The sequence below is a fragment of the Jaculus jaculus genome, chromosome 7 (genome assembly GCF_020740685.1).
Source record: "Jaculus jaculus isolate mJacJac1 chromosome 7, mJacJac1.mat.Y.cur, whole genome shotgun sequence".
In the NCBI taxonomy this organism is placed as follows: Eukaryota; Metazoa; Chordata; class Mammalia; order Rodentia; family Dipodidae; genus Jaculus; species Jaculus jaculus.
The window spans coordinates 55,340,522-55,360,951 of NC_059108.1; the positions used below are offsets into that span (position 1 = coordinate 55,340,522).

Here is a 20,430-nt window from a genome sequence, read left to right on the forward strand (position 1 = left end):
AATAAGGATTACATCTAACCCAAACATAAAAGAAAGTTTAGGATCAGAACATCAAGTGGAAGCTATGAACAATGCAACCCTGACCAACATACTACTAGAACTGACAGAAAAGCTACAAAGGACAGATAATTGTGTGGATGCTACCATCACTAAGCTAGAGCAATATGATAAGACACTGGAAGGAATTCAAAGAGAGCTAAGAGAGTTGAGGGAGAGTGAAAAAAAAGAGGACCTTAAAAATCAGCTGACCACACTAAATGAAAACATAAAGAAATGCAAGGATGATTTCCAAGAATCATGAAGAAAATCAGAAAATGAGGTGAAAGGGGAGCTGGACAGAGCAATGGAAGTGATACATAGGAAAGTAGTAGAAAATGCAAATTTAATTGAACGAGTCCAAAACTTGCTAGAGGCCCTCAAGAATAGAGTCAGCGAAGTGTAAGATAGAAACTCTGATCTGGAAGACAGGATGGAAGAAACAGTTCGAGAGTCCAAAAATTTCAGTAAATTCAAAAGCTCCTGTGAACAGAACATGAGAGAATTGTGGGATCCACTTAAACATCCTAGTATCAGAAGGAGAAGAATTTCAGACCAAAGGCATGGAGAACTTATTTAACACAACAATTGAAGAAAACTTCCCCAGTCTCTTAAAAGAAAGGCCAATCAAGATACAAGAAGCAAACAGAACTCCTAACAGACTACACCCAAGGAGAAACTCAACAAGACATATTATCATTAAGACATTAAACATTGACACCAAAGAGAAAATCCTAAAAGCAGCTAGGGAAAAACAGCACATCACCTTCAAAGGAAACCACATCAGAATTACTTCAGACCTCTTAATGGAAACCCTGAAAGCTAAAAGTGCCTGGAATGAAACCCTGCAAACTCTAAGAAACTATAGCTTCCAACCCAAACTACTCTACCCGGCAAAAGTCTGCCTTATAATAGATGGTGAAAGGAAAACTTTCCAAGACAAAACTCAGCTTTACAATTATATGAACACAAAACCAAACCTACAGAAAGTATTCCAGGAAATTCTCCACAGAGAAGAAACAAATAACCAGACACAAATGCCTGCAAAAAGCAGATCACAGCAACCAAACCCAGAGTAGACAGAAAAAATTTCAAATTCCATGGAAATGCCAACACACCTCTACCACCACAACATGGCAGGGAACAAATCAAATCTCACAGTCATAACCCTAAATATTAATGGCCTTACTTCACCCGTCAAGAGACACAAGCTAACAGGGTGGATCAAAAAATTAGACCCCCTCAATCTGCTGCCTTCAAGAAACCCACCTTACCACTAAAGACAGAAACCTCCTCAGGGTGAAAGGGTGGAAAACAATATTCCAAGCAAATGGGAATAAGAAAAGAGCAGGTGTAGCTATATTAATATCAGATAAAATTGACTTCAAACCAAAAACATTCAAAAAAGACAAAGAAGGCTACTTCCTACTTATAAAGGGAACAACCCATCAAGAGGATATTACAATCATAAATCTGTATGCACCAAACACAGGGGCATCACAGTTCATAAAACAAAACCTACTTGACAATAAAACAGAAATAACCACCAACACCATCATAGCTGGGGACTTTAACACACCATTATCAGGAATAGACAGATCATCCAAACAGAAGCTCAACAGGGAAGTAAGAGAGCTCAACAAAACCATAGAGTACTTAGACCTAACAGACATCTACAGAACTTTCCACCCCAAATCCACAGACTACCCATTCTTCTCAGCGGCCCATGGAACATTCTCTAAAATAGACCATATACTGGGCCACAAAGAGAGCCTCCACATATTTAGGAAAATTGACATAATTCCCTGCATGATATCAGATAATAATGCTATATTCCTAGAAATCAACAACAAAAAAACCAACAAGAACCCCAACGGCAACTGGAAACTGAATAGCACACTCTTGAAGAATAAATGGATAGTAGATGAAATAAAAAATGAAATTGCAAAATTCCTGGAATTGAATGACAATGAGAACACAACATACCAAAACTTATGGGACACAATGAAGGCAGTCCTCAGGGGAAAATTCATAGCACTCAATGCCTTCATTAAAAAAAAAAAAAAAAAAAACAGAAAGATCCCAAATCAATATCGTAACCATCCACCTAAAGGCATTGGAAAAACAAGAAAAATCCAACCCAAAGAGCTCCAGAAGGAAAGAAATAATTAAAATCAGAGCAGAAATTAATGAATTGGAAACCAAGGTAACAATTTAGGCAATTGACAAAACAAAGAGCTAGTTCTTTGAAAAAATAAACAAGATTCACAAACCTCTGGCCAATTTGATGAAGCAAAAAAAGGAGAGACTCCAAATTAACAAAATTCAAAATGAAAAAGGAGAGATCACAACAGACATAAGTGAAATCAGCAGAATCATCAGGACTTATTTCAAAAACCTCTACTCCACAAAACTGGAAAATGTGGAGGAGATGGATAAATTCCTGGATGCATATCATCTACCAAAGCTAAACTCAGAGCAGATTAATCACCTCAATGAACCCATCACACTCACGGAGATTGAAAAAGTAATAAAAAACCTCCCCAAAAAGAAGAGTCCAGGACCAGATGGATTCCCAGCCGAATTTTATCAAACCCTCATGGAAAACTCAAACCAATCTTTGTAAAAGTGTGCCACACCATTGAAGAACAGGGAAAGCTACCCAACTCCTTCTATGAAGATAGTATCACTCTAATCCCAAAACCAGGCAGAGATGCCACAAGAAAAGAAAACTACGGCCTATTTCCCTAATGAACATAGTTGCAAAGATCCTCAATAAAATACTCGCAAACTGAACCCAACAAAACATCAAAAGCATTATCCACCTTGACCAAGTGGGATTTATCACAGGAACACAAGGGTGGTTTAACATACGAAAATCTGTCAATGTAATTCACCACATAAACAAGCTTAAACATAAAAACCACATGATCATTTCGATAGATGCAGGAAAGGCCTTTGACAAGATACAACATCACTTCATGATCAAAACATTGGAGAGAATCAGCATGGCCGGTCAACATCTTAACATAATAAAGGCAATATACAAAGCTCCAAAGGCCCAACTAATACTTAATGGAGAGAGACTGGAGGAATTCCCATTGAGATCAGGAACAAGACAGGATGTCCTCTCTCACCTCTGCTTTTGAATATAGTTCTGGAAGTCCTAGCCCAAACAATAATACAGGAGAAGGAAATAAAATGGGTACAATTTGGAAAGGAAGAAGTTAAGTTACCTCTATTCGCTGATGACATGATTGTATATGTAAGAGACCCGAGACACTCCATCCCAAAACTCCTGAAGGTGATTATCTCCTATAGCAAAGTAGCAGGATACAAAATCAATGCAAAAAAAAAAAATCGGTAGCATTTCTGTATGCAAATGACAAAGACACAGAAAAAGAAATAAAGGACATAGTCCCATTTTCAATAGCAACAAAAAAAATAAAATACCTTGGAATAATGTTAACCAAGGAAGTAAAAGATCTATACAATGACAATATAAAAACTCTGAAAAAAGAAATTGAGGAGGACTTAAGAAGATGGAAAGACCTCCCATGCTCCTGGACAGGCAGAATTAACATTGTGAAGATGGCATTCCTACCAAAGGCAATATATAGATTTAATGCAATTCCAATTAAAATCCCTACAGTGTTCTTCACAGAGATAGAAAAAATGATCTTAAATTTCATATGGAAAGGCAGAAGGCCTCGCATATCGAAACATATCCTCAGCACAAGAAATACCTCTGGTGGCATCACCATACCTGATCTAAAGCTATACTGCAAAGCCATAGTAATAAAAACAGCATGGTACTGGCATAAAAACAGGAGTATAGACCAATGGAATAGACTTGAGGACCCAGATTTGGGGTCCAGCAACTATAGCTACTTGATAATCGACAAAGGCCCAAACAATATAGACTGGAAAAAAGATAGCATCTTCAACAAATGGTGCTGGACAAACTGGATAACCACATGCAGGAAACTAAAACTTCATCCACACATTTCACCATGCACTACACTCAAATCCAAATGGATCAAAGACCTCCACATAAGACCAGAAACTCGAATACTACTGGAAGAAAATTTAGGAAGTACTTTCCATGATATAGGAATGGAAAAAGACTTCATGAACAAAACCCCAGTGGCTCAAGTTCTTAAACAGTCACTCAACCAATGGGATCATATGAAGCTGAAGAGTTTCTTTACAGACAAGCATATAATAAGCAAATCAAATAGAATACCCACAGAGTGGGAGAAAATATTTGCAGGTTATCCAACTGATAGAGGCCTTCTTTCTAGAATTTACAAAGAACTCAAAAGTCTAAACAATAAGAATACAAATACCCCACTCACAAAATGGGGTGCAGAGTTGTACAGGCAATTCACAGAGGAAGAAACACAAATGGCAAACACACACTTAAGAAAATGTTCATCATCCCTAATCATCAGAGAAATGCAAATTAAAACAACTATGAGATTCCGCCTTACCCCGATAAGGATAGCCAACATCAAAAAGTGAAATGAAAATAAATGCTGGTGAGGATGTGGAGAAGCAGGGACACTCATTCACTGTTGGTGGGAATGCAGGATGGTACAACCACTCTGGAAAGCAATATGGAGACTCCTAAAAAAGCTGACTATAGAAATACCAACAGACCCAGTTATACCCTTACTGGGCATCTACCCTAAAACCTTCAAACCACAGGCCAGAGAGATTTGCTCAACCATGTTTGTAGTGGCTCAATTCGTAATAACTAAAAGCTGGAATCAACCCAGATGTCCATCATTAGAAGAATGGATAACAAAGATGTGGTATATCTACACAATGGAATTCTATACAGCAGTAAGAAAAAACGACACAAAGAAATTTGAGGAGAAATGGTTGAACCTGGAAGAGATCATTCTCAGTGAACTTACCCAATCACAGAAAAAAAATCGACACATAGTCTCACTCATCTACAACACCTAACCTGAATCTACCCAAGATACCTTACATACTCAGGAAGCACCTCATGGACTAGACAATAGGATGGAAGGGAGGGCGGGGAGGGTATCGAAGGGTGGAAAACAGTAATCTGGACCCAAATGGCATTGGTACCATAAAATTCTACTTCCTAAAAGTCAGAACAAATGGCTGAACCTTCACTAGACCTTTACAGGAAACACCTGAACCACAAGACAATGGAGAGGGTAGGATCAAGACTAACCTAAATCTTCTACATCTTCCCTCCCTCCCTCTCCCCCTCTCCCCTCTATCTCTCTCCTCTCTAACTCTTATATATTAGTTACGTTTTTCCTCAATTTATTAGTGGGCATTGACCAGTAACCCCCACTTCCAGCTTGGGGCTATTATCCACAATGAGCTTTTGATTAGAGAAACCTACAAGGTTTCCCAAAACAATGACAGACTTCTGTCAGAGTACTTCATGACCCACCAAAGGCCAGCGGTAAGACCCTATTGCTGAAGACTCCATATGCAGCTGATACGCAAAATCGAATGGCATGGCTGGAAGCCAGGAGAGAGTCAGTCCCCAGGCAGTCAGCATGTCTAGTTCCAGAAGGCACTACATGGGTGACTGGGGGAAATGACCAGTATCTGTCCAAGCAACTCATTGTCTAATCTAATTACCAACAAATAACCTGACGTGATGCCCACACAAGTGCAATAGTGGCACACAAACATGGTGAGTAACCAACTACTCTTGATTTGGCTAACTGATCCACTCATTGGTACTAGACCCATAGCTGGAGCTGGGAAACAAGTCAGAACCATACCCAAACACAAGCCCACTCTACAATATCAAGGTATCATCAATCATGGGGTACAAGAGGGCCTATACCTATCAAACTGTCTATCAAAAAAGTAAGTGTTATTTCAATTTTCTGGGTGTAACTTACTCTCTGTTGGAGATAGATGCAGATCCTATGGAGAGAGCTGCCCCAACATACCTCAAAGGGAGCCCAGCTGAAACTAAGGACAACTGGTGAAACAAGCAAGGGTGATGTTTTCCTGTGAACCGGATACCAGCACAAAGGGGAAGGAGACCAACGCAGAGGAAAGTCAACTCCTACCAAATCAGAGAGCCAGAGCGTCAGAGGCCCCCAACACCTCAGCACTGAAGCAGACCAAAAATGAACCCAACATGGCTCATGGAAATTTTGCGGAAGAGGGGGCAGAAAGAATGTCAGAGTCACATGTTGGGTCATGATTTGCAGAGACATTTAGCATACCAATAACTGGGGACTAATTCCACAATGCATGACCCATTTACATCAACTAGGAGGGTCTAATGGGAGGGGGTAGATTGTAGATGAGCCTAAACAATGGTACCAAACTGCCTGTATTTGATGAAAAGAAAACTAATAAATCAAAAAAAAAAAAAAAAAAGAATCAATCTTTAGTAGAAAAAAACACTGTTGGAAATATACTAATTCTAAAATTATGCTACAGAGCAATTGAGGCAAGAACAGCATGGTGCCGCCACAAAAATAGATGAATAGACAAATAGAACAGAATAGAGGATCCTTAAATACAACCAGCTAATGTCTCTAAGTTTTGACAAAGACCTCAGAAGCATACACTGGAAAAACAAAAAAAACAAAAAACAAAAAAACAAGCAGTCTATTCAGCAAACAGTGCTGGCAAAACTGGGTAAGAACCCTCAGAAGAATGAGATTAGAGTCATATCTCTCGCCCTCTACAAAGATAAATTAAAATGTATTGAAGACCCAAATGAAAACCAATAATGCGAAAACTACTTGAGGAAAATATTAGAGAAAATATTGAAAGTTATAGGTAAGATATGTTGGACAGGACTCTCAATAGTATAGGATACAATCCCAAGAATAAACAAAAATATCCTCCTTAAATTTAGCATTTAATACTTAATTTCAGAGATTTTTTTTTTTATTATTATTTGGCCCCCCAAATAAAGTCTTGTATCAAAGAAAAAAAGCACCTTGGTAATGAAAGAGTGACAATAAGTTAAAATGACTGGGAGCCCTAAGTCTGGCACTTAAGAGTCTAAACTCCAAGAGAAAGAAGCTAAGTGTTTCAGTCAAGTATTATACCCCACCTCACCATGCTATGACCTCCTCTTCCATTCTATTCCCTGCTTCAGGAAATTAAAAACACATATTGACAATATCCATACCTATATACAGTATACTATGATGATAGTCCCCTCCTATCACCATCCATTTTGCCCCTCATATGCCCCCTTAACTGAATACCTTCTTTCTAGCTAGATCCTCTTCTATTTTTTGACAATTTTTATTCAAGTACAAAATGTATGTAGGTCAGTCACCTCACCTCCTTCTGTCTTTTCCCTATCCCCTACTCCTTTCTCTACTTCCTTCCTCCCTACATCAAGTCACTCTACTAGTTTTTATACTTTTTATTGACAGATTCCGTAAGTATAGATAATGAACCGTGATAATTGCCCTACCGCATTCTTGCCTTCTCAAATCTACCCTGCATTGAATCCCTTTTTTTCCAATTAGTCTTTTATTTCTAAAAATTTATTTATTTAAATTTGACTTATAACAGGTTATACTTTTTTATCCCTTTATTCCTGCTTCTAATTCCCTGCAGCCCTCCTCAGTGGGATTATTGAATTCACTGTGGGGTCATAAAGACCTCAGTCAGTCCCTGTGGGGCATTGGGGGACCGTGCCTCAGGCTATTCTCCCCACTCTGTGGCTCTGACCATCTTTTTAAAAATTGATTATGGGGCTGGAGAGATGGCTTAGTGGTGTGCCCATTCTCTCTCTCTCCCTCTATCCGTCTTTCTACCTGTGTCTGTCATTCTCAAATAAATAAATAAAAAATGAAAAAAATTGATTATGAACTTTTATTGTATGATTCCATCAGATGTTGGTCATATTCCCATCAGGTTATACTCATATCCTTTCTTTTGTCCCAATTCACTGAGGTCCCTCCTCAGTGGGGTTATTTGTATTCCCATAGGGGTGGCAGATGGGACTCCACAATGTATTTCTTTGGGCAGGGTACCAGCTGTTTGCTTTCTACAGGCTTTTCTAACATAGTCTGTGGCATAGTATTGGGAACCTGCCAAGAAGGCATGCATGAACAATTAAGAAGTGATGGGCAATTAATATCTGCATCCTTCGCTTTAGATAAATGCAGCTGGGATCACATAAGTAAATGCATTTGTTTCTCTGCTAGGCAGATACCTCTGAGATGGATTTCAATGTTATTCACTTGGTTGTTGGCCAACTTGACAAAGCATCCTAGATTCAGTTTTTACTTTTGATCTTTTCCCCTTATTCTGTTTACCATTCTGATTTCTTAGTAACAGAAGATTAGGTAGTTCATCAGGATGGAGGGTCTAAAGGCGGAACACCTACTCAGGAGCCAATGGCTGAGCCCAGAACAATCAGCTCTCTCTCTGACTCAACTGAGCCTGAGGGTAAATCCCACCATGATAAGATTATAAATAGATCCTTGCCAGGTGGGCAAGTCTTGTTTTTATTTATTTATTTTTTTTGTTTGTTTAGTTTTTTTTTTTCTTTTTATAAATTTTTGGCTCTTCATTTTTCCTGAACTTTCAGGCTCCTGATCTGATAAGCCTCTCTCATCTTGGACATGCTGGTCCGACATGGGGGGACCCCAACTACTATTTCCATGTAAGCTCTCTACCTCCTCCTGTCTTTCACTGGGAAGGAGCTGTCTTTACTTTTCTTCTCTTTCTTTCTCTTAATGTAACAAAGTCTCTCTAAACCTTACCCACTGGTCCAAGTATTTAATTCTTTAGATTCATAAGACAAGGATCCTGTGACACCCTAAATTTATTGGTACACTGGCACTGGAGTCTACCAACTAACCACACCTTATTGTTGGTAGTAAAATCTTCATTTCAGTCTTTGTTTTCAAGAGGATTGAAGCCACAACAGTTAGAATTCAAGGGGAGAAGAAAGACAGCAGGAAGAACAAATCATATACATCCCCAAACAGATAATTACTAGATATGTGTACTAAATCACTATTTTGAATAACAGAAAACATGACATTTTAGATAACTGGAAATTTTAGTGTTTTCAGTTGACTCAGAGCAGAAGCCCCAATGCTTCATTCTCCAGGTTATCAAATGTATTACAGCTAGAAAAAATAGATTTCCTGCTGCTCTCAGGATAATGGCTCTTTTGCCATTATTACAATTTTATTGACTTTTAGTAATTACTAATAAATATGGTAGGGAAAAATTGATTACAAATGATAGTAACAGTCTTATTGCAGTCCTATTCAACAACATATGTGCATATGAATGCATATGTGTGTATTTGTGTAGAGATTTTATTCATTTAATAGTTTAACTTGCTTATTAGCTAATCTTTTGAAAAAAAATGAACTGGCATTTTGATATTGTTATAATGTAATTCATGTCCTGATGAATTAATTTGGATTTTCTTTGTCCAGTTATGGCTAGTGCAAATACCTGCTCTTACTATTACATCTTAGTTATAATATTTTAAACTTCCACTATAGTTAGAATTGAGATTCTACATTTATCAAATAAAGGACTTAACCCTAGTGATCTACAGTGAACACTGTGAACTATTTATACCAAATTCCCTTGAATCTTCTCATGAAATTTGAGTATTAATCCAATTTTCCTGCATGATTTCATGACTTTTACTTATGAATAACAGAAACTTAAAATGCAAAGTGAGTTTGAGTTTCTTATGCTGTGAATGTACATTTTATTCTACGAAATAATATATTTGCAATTCCATTAGGCATTTCAAATCATATCAAAATGCAAGCATGTTTTATTATCTAACTTAATTTGAGCTACAAATGAGTCCTATTTGTTCTTAGGGCTTCTGTTATTTCAGTAAGTCAGGATGACTTGCACTATAATTACATGTGAGAGTAAATAGCTTTTTTACAGGCTGATGAGAAATTAAAAAATGATTTGGTTGATAGAAAAATAATCTTTCACTCACCTGTACCATATGAAATTAATTATACTTCGTCAGTACAGTCTAAAGTTGATTTGAGGGCTCTAAAGATAGCTTAGGGGTTAAGGCACTTGCACATAAAGCCTAAGGAACCTGGTTCAATTCCCCAGTGCCCACTATAAGAGATGCACATGATGGCAAATATACCTGGAGTTCGTCTGCGATGGATAGAGGCCTGGGTGTGCCTAGTCTCTCTCCCTTTCTCTCCCTCTCTCACACACATATTTCAAATAAATAAAAATACTTTTAAAGTTTATTTAAATTTCCCCAAGTGAGTTAAAAATAATTTAAGAGTGAAGTAGAAATATTATGTGATACAGCATTTAAAAAGACATGCGAATGTGAAGGGGAAGTCTGGTGCCTTTACACTGTAAACAAATTCTTCAATTAAAAATTCTAAAGTGAAAAACAGACTATCTAAATTTAAAATGATTTTAAACATCTTCAGTGAAGCCGACTCACTGAGAGATAAAAGCCTAATTCTAATTTTGAATAGAAATGGAAGCCCCCAAAATAGAGAAATAAAACTGAATCAACACTAAAATTACCCTCCACACATCCACCAAAAAGGCAATTATGACTAAGAACTGTGATTTAGTTCCATTTAACTTATAATTACAGTTGACACTTACTGACTGCTGAACATGTGCTTATAACTGTGGTGTGTGCCTTATTCGTACTAGTTCTTCAAGTCCTCAAGTAACACTCTGCTATAATGATGTTATTTTATTATATTTAAATGGGAATCAAGTTACAACTGAAACCATCAACACAAGTTAATTTAATGTTAAACTTGAAATCAATATATTTGTTTCAAGTTTTCATAAATACATAAGAAAAGTAATATTCACTATTTTGTGAGTCTCCACAACGGATACTATGAGATCACATCCAGATTACCCTTTCGTGTTTCAGTATTACTCATTCTCTCATTGTTATATGATGTGAGACGTTGGTGGGAAAATGTGAACAACCTACCCCAGGTAGGACACTGATAAGGGACAAAAACAATTCCACCCAGGCCTCCTTGGTGCAGCTTGGTGAGTTTATTGGGAATGCTTACAGCATCATGAGTGGCTCATTGGTAGTTACATCACTGACAGACGTATCCTAGTATGGGTAACTACCCATGAAAGTTGCAAACCTATGGCTCTATGCACAATTTCCAGGCAACTTTGCCTATAAGAGTATCATTCTAAAGCAATTATTAATGTTTATATACACCCATGGGCATATAATAATCATTATTATTTAGCTATGGGGAGGAGTCTTGCAAATTGATATATTTTAGATGCTTCCCGAGCCTTGTGAGTTTTGTATACTTCTAGACACTTAAAAGTTTATATAACTTCCTGAGTCCCGTGAACCTCTCTTGACCCTTCAGAAAGGAGTGCTTCAATTTTCTATACCTTGCTACAGCCTTTCTTCTGGTTCTTACACTTTGTGTACTTCTGTGATGTTCCTTGAACTTTGGTGAGAGTGATATAGATATCCCACCATTTTGCTTTACCTATGCCTGTGTATTGAGACAACATACCATGGGAACAGTCATTTATTTCCTGGAGTTCGACCTGTTATAAGTCTCTGAAGTCACCACTGCCAACTACATTTAAAAAAATAAGTCTTGAGGGACTTCCAGTTAACATGGCAGCGTAGGTACCATGCCAAAGCAGCCTAGGGGGAAAAAAGACCAAAAAAAAAAAAAAAACTCAGAAAAATCCATACTTTTACTAAAAAAGCAAGGTGTATAGGAAATTGAAGTGGCAGCGGAGAAATAGAAGAGATCCAGAGCATCCAGAGCCCACACAGGCTGGCAAAAGTGGCCCCGGCAGGTCCACTGACCATGGCGGCAGCGGTGGCAGCAGCGGCGGTGCACCAGAAAGCTGCCAGGCTTGGCTTGAGCTGCAGGAAAAGCCAGGTGAGGGGAGTTTCAACTCACACTGGAGCTATCTGCAACTCAAGAAACGTGCAGGGAGAGTGGCAGTGAACAACGGAGGAGCAGATCTCAAGGTAGAAGAACACGTGGAACAGTGAGAGAACGAGAGCAGCTGTGGCTCCCTCCCCTCCCCCACTGCCTGTGCCCGGCTCCAGCAAAAAGAGCAGTGGTCGCGGGACCTGGCCATGCCAACTTGAGTTGACAGCAGGACCCAAGCAGGAGCAGAGTCCGGCAGCAACATCAGTGGCTCCAGCACTGGTAACAGTAGCCCCAGCAGAAGCGGATCCAGTAGCAGCAGCCTCAGCGACAGAAGTGGCAGACCCAGCAGCAGCAGCTTCAGAGACAGCAGTGGCAGATATAGCAGTAGCAGCTTCAGTGGCAGCAGCGGCGGCTCCAGCAGTGGCAGCTTCAGAGGCAGCAGTGGTGGCTCCAGCAGTGGCAGCTACAGCAGCAGCAGCAGAGGCAAGAGCAGCGGTGGACCCAGGAGCAGTAGCTTCAGCAGCAGCGATGACAGACCGAGCAGTGGCAGCTTTAGCAGCAGTGGTGATAGATCCAGCAGCCACAGCTTCCGCAGCAGCAGTAGTGGTTCCAGAAGTGGGGGTGCTGATCTGCAGGGCCACAGTTGCCAGGTTTGGTTTGCCCCACAGGAAAAGCCAGTGCCCAGATCCAGAAATCAGAACAGCAGCCCAACGAACCAGGTAGCAACTTGACTGAGACCCAAATCATCCAAGGTATCTGGGATTGCACCAGGGAAGGGTCTCACTTGGTCACTAGCTGACTTGGATCCCTCAACAGACCAGAAATATTAGCCTCTTTTTTGACAGAGGATCTGGTTGTTATAATAACTACTCTTGCATAAATACTAGTGGCTGTACAGTGTTTAGTTAAATTTAAGAATCTACCTGTATTTTATTCTACTTAGCCTACTTGAATACTCCCATAGCAGGGAAATTCAACCCCTAGGAACACATTTGTAGATACTCTGAAAGTCTTAAGAGCCACACCTAACAGCTTAAGCTCCTACCCTGCAAATATATAACATCAAATCAATTGATACAGCTAAGAATACACAGCTAGATAGAAAGTCCAAGCATTAATTTAATCCAAGATGCAAAAATATAAACAATATAACACAAGAGACACTAAAAAGCAAGGCAATATAAATCCACCTAAAAGTATTAATGCATCAGAAATGACCTCCAATGAGAATGAGTTAGAGGAAATGCCTGAGAAAGAGTTCAAAAGAATGATTGTAAATATGTTCAAAGAGGTCAAAGAACAAATAAAAGGAATCAAAAAAGAAATCAAAGAGGAAATCAAGGAATCAAAGGGGAAATCAAAGAAGATGCAGGACACCAATTTAATGAAATAAAGAAGGCAATACAAAATATAAATAAGGAAATAGAAATAATAAAGAAAAACCAGCTAGAATTACTAGCAATAAACAACACAGTTCATGAAAAACAAAAAAAACAAACAACAACAAAAAAAAACCCTCTGTAGAAAATCTGACCAGTAGAATGGATGAGAGGACAGAATATCTAAGCTAGAAGAGCAGGTGGTAGATCTAATACAGTCCAACAAAGAGAAAGACAAACTTATAGAAAAGTATTAGTGGGAATTTCAAGATATTCGGGACACTATGAAAAGATCCAATATAAGAATTCAGGGCATAGTAGAAGGAGAAGAATTCCACTCCAAAGGCATAGTATGCGTCTTCAACAAAATCATAGAAGAAAATTTCCCCAAAATTGGGAAAGAGGTGCCAATGCAGACACAGGAAGCCTTTAGACAAAACCTGGAAAGGACTTCTCCTTGCCATATTATAATCAAACTTCCAAACACATAAACCAAAGAAAAAATATTGAAAGCAGTTAGAGAAAAAAATCAAGTTACCTACAAAGGCAAGTACATCAGGATTACAGAAGATTATTCAACACAAACTTTAAAAGCCAGAAGGGCTTGGGGTAATATATTCCAAGTTCTGAAAGATAACAACTGTCAACCAAGGTTACTTTATCCTGCAAAGCTATCCATTCAAATAGATGGAGAAATAAGGACAGTCCATGAAAAAAGCAGGTGAAAGGAGTATTTGAAGACAAAACCAGCTCTACAGAAAATAGTTGACAGAATCCTCCATGCTGAAGAAAAGGAAAAGCACACATATAAGGAACCTAGAAAAAACAAGCAATACTCAAGTACTAGTTAACACAAGAGACCAAAGGTAGAACCGGAGCCACACACACACACACAAAAAGGGAAACAGACATACACACCTTTCAATAATATCTATTAATATCAACGGCCTCCATGCCCCAACGAAAAGACATAGATTGGCAGACTGGGTTAAAAAGCAGGATCTTACAATTTGTTGTCTCAAATTCTACAATTTGTTGTCTCAAAGAAACTCACCTTTCTACAAAGGATAGACATTATCTTAGGGTGAAAGGTTGGAAAACGGTGTTTCAAGCAAATGGACCAAGAAAACAAGCAGGGATTGCTATCCTACTATCTGACAAGGTAGACTTTAGTCCAATGTTAGTCAAGGAAGACAAGGAAGGTCACTATATATGGATTAAGGGCACACTCCAACAGGAGGACATTACAATCCTAAGTATATATGCACCTAACATGGGGGCTCCCAAATTCATCAAACAAACACTATTAGAACTAAGGTCACAGATAACACCAAACACAGTGGTTGTGGGTGACTTTAACACCCCACTCTCATCAATTGACAGGTCATCCTGGGAAAAAATAAACAGAGAGGCATATGGACTAAATGAGGTCATAAAGGAATGGACCTAACAGATATATACAGCACATTTCATCCCAATGCTGCAGAATACACATTCTTTTCAGAAGCTCATGGAACATTCTCTAAAATAGACCATATATTAGGACACAAAGCAAATCTTAACAAATTCAGGAAAATTGAAATTCTTCCTTGCATTCTATCTGACCACAATGGAATTAAACTACAAATCAGTAGCAAGAAAGGCTATAAAGCATACACAAAATCATGGAAACTAAACAATACACTACTAAATGATGAATTGGTCAATGAAGAAATCAAGAAGGAAATCAAAAAACTTATAGAGTCAAATAATAATGAGAACACAACATATCAAAATCTCTGGGACACAACGAAGGCAGTTCTAAGAGGTAAATTTATAGCCTTAAGTGCCTATATTAAGAAATTAGAAAGGTCGCAAGTAAGCGACCTAAGGCTGCAGCTTAAAGCCTTGGAAAAAGAAGAATAAGGCAAACCAAAAATCAGTAGATGGGAAGAAATAATAATGATTAGGGCAGAAATTAATGAAATAGAAACAAACAAACAAACAAACAAACAAAAACCAATCCAAAGAATTAATGAAACAAAAAGTTGGTTCTTTCAAAGGATAAACAAGATTGATAAACCCTTTGCAAATATGACCAAAAGAAAGAGAGTAGAGATACAAATTAATAAAATCAGAGATGAAAAAGGTAACATCACAACAGATTTTAGAGAAATTCAAAATATCATAGGGACATATTATAAAAGCATATACTCCACAAAGTATGATAATCTGAAAAACGTGGATGATTTCCTTGATTTATATGACTTATTTAAATTAAATCAAGATGAGATTAATCATTTAAATAGACCTATAACAAGCATGGAGGTCCAAACAGTTATCAAAAATCTCCCATCTAAAGAAAGCCCAGGTCTAGATGGATTTACTGCTGAATTTTATCAGACCTTCAAGGAAGAGCTAATGCAGATTAAAACTACATTGAGATTCCGTCTCACTCTTGTCAGATTGGCCACCATCATGAAAACAAATGATCATATATGTTGGCAGGGATGTGGAACAAAAGGAACCCTTCTACACTGCTGCTGGGAATGCAATCTGGTCCAACCATTGTGGAAATCAGTGTGGAGCTTCCTAAAACAGCTAAAGATTTATCTACCATATGACCCAGCTATAGCACTCCTAGGCATATATCTTAAGGACTCATCTCATTTCCTCAGAAGTAAGTGCTCAACCATGTGTATTGCTGCTCAATTTATTATATCTGGGAAATGGAACAAGCCTAGATATCCCTCAACTGATGAATGGGTAATGAAGATGTGGCACATTTATACAGGGGAGTTCTACTCAGCGTTAAAGAAAAATGAAGTTATTGCATTTTCAGAAAAATGGATGGATCTGGAAAGGATTATACTATGTGAGGTAACCTAGGCCCCTCATTGTGGATCACATGTTCTCCCTCATATGTGGATCTTAGCTACAGATGATTGGGCTTCTCTGTGAGAAGGAACGTACTTAGTAGCATAGGCCAGTAAGTTAAAAAGGAGATATAAAGGGAAGAGAAAGGAAGGGAGTAGGGTACTTAATAGGTTGATATTGTATATATGTAAGTACAATGATTGAGATGGGGAGGTAATATGATGGAGAATGGAATTTCATAGGGGAAAGTGTGAGGTGGGATTGGGAGGATATTACCATGGGATATTTTTTATAATCATGGAAAATGTTAATAAAAATTGTGAAAAGAAAAAAAAAATTAAATTTATAAAAAATTTAAAAAAAATAAGTCTCCGTCCATGATTGACCAAGACATTAGTAATATATGTCAACCAATATTTAGAAAGCAATTTGACAAGCACATTTAATAAGATAATAGCAGCTGCTTCCCCACTGGGATCTAAGATCTCCCTAGATACAGATCTTTGCCTTGGCTTACAGAGCCAGATAGGAGTTTTCTTCTGTGTGGCAAGCCTTAAATGCAACCAAAAAGTAGTTGTTTGCACCCATAAGTTTTGCCACTACTATTCTAAGAGACACATCTGGCCTGGTGTGTTGGCAGTGTAGCACACCGGATCCAGAACCAGGTTGAATTTTTCCCCAGCAGACTACACAGTGCTTTTATAGTGCTGGTAGCAGTGGAAGTGGGTCTCAGTTTGAATTCTCCATGTTGTTCAACAAAAGCATATGTTATCTTTAGCAATAGAGTCTTACTATCTAGTTCTGGTATGCAATCAACAGCATTGGAGAGACCCTTATAGTGTTTGAAACAGCAGGGCCCTTCCTTGCCAACAAGTCATAAGAAGGTAGCCCAGCCCTAACACTTAAATTTTTCACTCACCAACCCTATAGTTCCTGTGAGTGACTTTTTCCATTCACACAGGGTGCCTTCATTTAAAATCCTTAGCTGCTGTCTTTAGTGTTTTGCTAGATACTTTTGCAAATTACACTCATGGGTTAGCATTACATAAACATTTTTCTAAAGGTGTCTCCCTCTACTGTTCACTCTGAGCAAATGCCAGTTGATTTTAGTTGGCTAACAGCATACTAAAATAAATGTCATGTAACTCTAATACAGCATGAAAAAATTCATTACTTATGTCAATTGTATTGTCAAGAAAGAACCTTTGGGTACAGAAGCATGAAGGAAGACATTTTCCCCACTAGCCCTCCATAATACAGTCATTTTCATGATCCATCCTGTTTCCTCATTGTGGAGTGCTATTGGTGAACCCTAACAGGCTTGGTGGCGGAGTGAGGCTTCTATGAGCCAGTCCATTAAGGATTGATTTCCCTTGGATTGTTTCAGGTTATAAAGCTTTTATCCCAGGGAGGGGTAGGTAGCTATGCTATTCAGTTTCTCTTTTTTCACTTACATGGCACTCATAATGATCACAGCACCCACAATGAGACAGGCCGTGACAGGCTCTTATAATGCTTGTTTAAACATCTTTCCAAATTCAAGCAGTGCAGATGCTAATAAGTATTCCCTGATTTCATAGTTTCCTGAATTTAGCTGTTATTCAGATCCTCTCTTTATAGTCTTAATTATGAACATTCCCTTCCTATGAATTAAAAGGTAGACTTAGATGATATCTTCTGTCACCTCTAATGTGTTCTCTTTTTTCTCGTTATCTGATTCTTTGTTCCCATGGGTTCCAAGAGCTTGACTCTCAAGAAGTGGACTTCAGCATGGATCTAATGTTCACTATCTTTCACTGCCTCAAACCTTAAACTAAGAAATGGAAAGCCAAGACCATCTTATATCCACTTCACAACCCCATTTCTCTAGAAAAATCAGAGGCTAATACAGGGGATGCAATATGCATGTCTTTTAAGTATTTTAATTCCTCCCTTATGTGAGCAAATTCTTGCTGGAAAAATATGTGAGCCTCAGTTTATTTGACAGAGGCAAAGCAATTGACCCACCAGCCTGCTTACAGTCCCAATACATACATGCTATATTTAGGACTTGTAATATACTCCCAAATTCATTAGCTGTTTTGAAGAAATCACTTCATACTCTCATTGCAGATACCATTTATCAGGCAGGTATGACACCCCATACCATATACAGAAAGATAGTCACCTTAGAATGCATGTCAAGGATGCTCCAGTTTCAGATGGATTTGCCTTGGTTACATGGTTTATCATCCATGGCAAGGAGCTGGCACCTGCCACTGCAGCAAAGGAGGCACAACAGCACATACCAGATGGGAAGAAAGGTTCATGAGTATTGCTCCACCCATTGCAGACCTCATCTTCTATACAGGCACAATGTAGTTGTTCCCTTTCTACTCATCTTTGGGGCTGTTGGTCCCTGTTCAGATGCTAATAGTGTTGTGTGACTTTTCTTGTGAAGACATGAAGAAATATCACTCATCCCAGATAGGCCCGAAATAGCTTACCAAAGTCTATCTTGGTGAACCAATGAGCTCACTGGGGTTAGGAAACAGATTTTTTTGTGGCCTGGATAAATACTTGACAATAACAACTTAAGGAAGGATTTTTTTTTTTTTTCAGCTGACAGTTCAAAGGGACAAAGTCCACTATGGTGGGGAAAATATGGGGGCAGGAACATGAAACAGCTGGTTACACTGAACCCACAGTCATGAATCAGAGGGAGGGCTTAATGTTTATGCTTGGCTAGCTTTCTTTTTACACAGTTCAGGACACTCAACCCATAGAATGGTGCTATCCATAAATAGAGTGGCTCTTCCCACCTCAATTATCCTAACTTAAAAAACTTACTAAGGACATGCACAGAGATTTGTTTTCATAGTGGTTCTAAATGCTATCAAACTGACAACCATGATTCACCATCACGAGTTATGTATAGGAGCATGAGTGACTCAGAGGCAGTTGCATCACTGAAAAGTCTACTTCTGGGCTCACAAAAGCCAGGAACTCAGGGTACATCTTGCAGACAGTTAGACTGGTCTGGGAGTCTTGCTCCTGAGCAGTGGTTTATTGCTTGTGAACCTCATATAGCTTCTTGTTAATCTTGTTAATCTTGTTTCAGAAGCTTTCTCAACCTTGTAAGTTTAATTCCTGAATCTTATCACTTTCCCTCCTCATAAGAATCAGGAAGTAACTATCTACACAACAGTGGACTAACAATATATGGAAAGCAAAAGTCAACACACTAGTATACCCTGCTTTGCTTCATGTTCCCATAAGCCAATCCTTTGATTTGATCAGGAATTTCCATCATCTTTCACCTAACAAAAAATATTGATAGCATTTCTATAATCATTTAATCTTTTATTTATTTTCTATGTTATCATCATACTATAAGGAAGTCTCCCATCTTAAAAAGTAATCAGGTAAGCCTCTTTCTACTCTACTGTCCTGCAACTCACTCTCTCATTTCAAGCAAAACTCTCTGACCTAGTTACTCACATTTTTACATTTCTTCACTTTTTTGCTTTTTCTATTAAATATATTAAAATCATATATTTCCCTTTGCTACTTCAAAAAACTCTTCTCTCCCTGTTGCTAAATGTGTTTTTTCCTAAATCTGCATAAACTCTCTATACCACATTTCCTAACATTTTTCTCCTTCTTTTTTCCTTTTTTCCTTTGTGGATCACTCTTGTCCTTCTTACACACTCTGGGCTTAGTTCCTGCCTTTCATAATGCCATTTTTACATTACTTATTTATGTAGAGAGAGAGAGAATTGGCATGCCAGACCTTAAGTACTTCAAAGAAATCCAGATACATGTGCCCCCTTGTATGCATGCACCACCTGTGCTCATGTATCACCATGTATATCTGGCTTATGGGGGTTCTGGGGAGTTAAACCTGGGTCTTTAGGTTCCACAGGCAAGTGCCTTAACTGCTAAACTATCTCTCCATCCCTCATAATAGCAGTTTTAAAAAATAAATATGTGACAAATAACCAAATGGCTATTTCCAGAGGAGACCATTTCTTAACTCTAGGCTCATTGATCACACTGCCTACTCTATTAGCCTATTCAGCTGCCCCATAGACATTTCAATTTTCTTCTGAGAGGAATAAGAAAGTGTCAAATGAAAAATCAATTTTCCTCTGAGACTACAGAAAATACAAAAACCTCACAAACCAAATCTGCTCCACCTATGTCATCCCCTATCTTATTTGATGGCAATTTCATCCTTTCAGAGTGCATGGGGAACTCTTACCTTTGCCTCTTGC

The 20,430-nt window shown here is 38.4% G+C and overlaps 1 protein-coding gene and 1 pseudogene across 1 annotated transcript in view; one reads left to right on the top strand and one right to left on the bottom strand.

Moving 5' to 3' along the window:
* The window catches only part of Fut9 (fucosyltransferase 9), a 267,934-nt gene that overhangs the window by 39,085 nt on the left and 208,419 nt on the right, over positions 1–20,430 (bottom strand). The window lies entirely within an intron of this gene.
* LOC123462303 overlaps positions 1–20,430 on the top strand; it is a 93,431-nt pseudogene that overhangs the window by 784 nt on the left and 72,217 nt on the right.